Source organism: Phaethon lepturus, unplaced genomic scaffold (genome assembly GCF_000687285.1).
Source record: "Phaethon lepturus isolate BGI_N335 unplaced genomic scaffold, ASM68728v1 scaffold14207, whole genome shotgun sequence".
In the NCBI taxonomy this organism is placed as follows: Eukaryota; Metazoa; Chordata; class Aves; order Phaethontiformes; family Phaethontidae; genus Phaethon; species Phaethon lepturus.
In genome coordinates, this window is record NW_010552749.1 from 80,637 (window position 1) to 83,305 (window position 2,669).

Sequence of the window (2,669 nt, forward strand, 5' to 3'; positions counted from 1 at the left end):
TGCTTAACTGTTTCTGAAGACCAAGGAATACCCTTGGGTATTCAGGCATGCTGAATTATCTGTTGAGGGATTCCATCTAACCCTGAAGTATGTTTCTTGCTTGGATGCAAAGTTGCCATCCTGGGCCTTAGGAGAGCTCTACAGTTAGCTGTCAGAAGTCCCAAAACCCTTGTGGATCCAGCCACAACTAGACGAGGATGTGTAGGAGAGCAATTCTAGTCCCTTCCAAAAGGGGACTTTAAAAACTTTCTAGGTCTTAGCAGTGTTAGCATGGCCTGGCCTGAAAGCTGTAAGTTAAGAAAGCAGCTGCATTTCAGATGTGGATGCAGGCATGTCTGGCCATTTGGCCTGGTGGTGCCCACAAAGCTGCTCAGGGTCTGGCTGTAGCAGAGGAAAGCACTGCAGGAGGCATGAGATTATTATCCTCATCATAAGAAAATGAGAAATGATCTTACTAATAAAATACATGTATTATATAAATAAAGAGAATTATTATGCAATTTATTCTCTTCATGGACATGTTTGATTCTGTCACAGGGAGGGTGTGTATGTGCATTCATATTAGGCAGAATAACGGCCTTTCTAAAAAGATATTAGTGGATTATTTCACTCTTGCTGCAGTTGGCATTAAGATGAGAGGCCTTGGCTATTGTGCTGTCAATTTGTTTAATGATTATTAGAGGAGCAGGTGATTTCTATTAAAGGGAAGTGACAGACTGTCCATTAGATATAGATGCATGTTTATTAAATTGTAAGCCTGGAGCAAGCAGCCTGGCTCATTTGCTTCCAAATTCCAGACCAATCTGTTTTACTTTGCACCTGGAAGGTTTCAGAGCACAGTAAAAGTGGGAACTATTTACCAAGCCAGGGATAAGAGGACTGTTGCATTCATGCACATATATTCACTTCCATTCCAAATAGAGATTGCAGTGAGAACGAGGCTGGGGAGAATGCAGGCTGTAATACATGTTTCTCAGTTTCTTAGCCTTTCTTAGCCTTCTTACCTAGATAGGCTTGGAAGCAGAGAGAGATGACATAAGAATTTAATCTTTAAATGCAGACCTTTTGTCTCTTCAATCTGTGAGCGTGTGTGTGTGTATTCACATAATAGAAAGATGGGCAATTCCCTCTAGACCCATTTATCCCAGTGTTCTGGGCCTGGTGGTAGTCAGCCACTTCAGTGGGAGATGTAAGCTCTCCACAGTGAACAATTACAGAAGAATCTACCTAAAGGAGACATTTATTTGTAGTCTCCACCAGCTATTGGCTTATGCTCTGAAGCAGCAGAATTTATCTTTCTCTTTAACCCAGTCTGATGTGACTGTGGGTGTTCTCGTTACCGAGACAGAAGTTTAATCCTTTCAGGAAATGTCCCCCCAGTTTCAATGCCTCTGTTATCCTTCTTTCCTCTCAAACTGGTGCACTTTAAAATCAAACCTTTCCTTTCACAGATCTGACATAATAAGCTTACCACTCCATCTGTGCCCATTAACTGGATCTTCACTGGGATAGTGATTCAGGGTCTGGTGTCTGCAGATCAAAGAGGATGCAGAAAAATTGGAAGGGTTCATAAAAGAGCCGTATAAATGATTCAGAGTCTGGAAAACATCTTTCTAGTGAAAGATGTAAGGAGCTTGATCCATTTAGGCTATCAAAGAGGAAATAAAGAGGAGACTCCATCATAATGTGCAAGCACAAATACAGGAAAGATGACTCCTTATAATAGATAGCTCCACTAGCCAGCAGAAAAATATACAGTGAAATTTGTCTGGAAGGTCACGATTCAGCTTTCATTGGAAGCTGAAGCTAGCACAAGACTTGGGAAGAAGTACGTACGTTTTCAGTGTAAAGTAATGAGCCATTGGAAGAATTTACCAACAGAGTAACAAATTAGGAAAATCCAGAACATGAGCCTAGTTTAGGAGATCTGTAATGCTCTCTGATGAAAAGTATGATCTTCTTCTACTGCTTAGAGACTAAGCTAAATGATGTGTCACAGTGGGCTCTTCCTCTTGGAGGCAGCAGCTGAGTATCATGCTGCCATGTTGCAGCAGTGTGGTTGCAGAAGGGAAGCAGCTTAAAACACAGACTTCTATGCCTCAAAATTATGAAATCAGGCTCCTGGTATACCTTAATTTTTCTTATTCAGTTTTCCTGCCTGTAACTGTTGATAGCACCAAGCTATTTCCCATCAGGAGGTGGGTGTGGATGTCCTCATGTTCATAAAGCAGTCCGAATATCAGCAATTCTCCTTTTGCACCTGAAATGAGCAGTACATGATGCCTCTTGGTGGATTTCCACTTTGTATTTAATTCCAGATGTGTGCATCAGTGGAGCCTAAACTACAATTTAGTCAAGTTAAAGAAAATAAAACAAAAGTCCGCTCTCTGCATGCTCCCTTTCCTCGTTTATTTATCTGTCACTCCAAAGACAGGGCAGTGTGCTACTGCATGCTAATAAATCACTTTCTTTTCGCAGCTCTGTACTCCTGCTGAGTGGCTATGATTTGTGAACGGCCTGTTTCTGCTCTGGAGACAGCTGAACTGAGAAATCTGGGAGTTACAGTGAGCCGATTCGCTTCCAGTCCTGGCTCAGCAACAACGAATGGGCAAAGGCTGCCATCTTCAGTCAAAACCTCCCTACAGCAGTGGAGGGGAGAAATTCAGGGA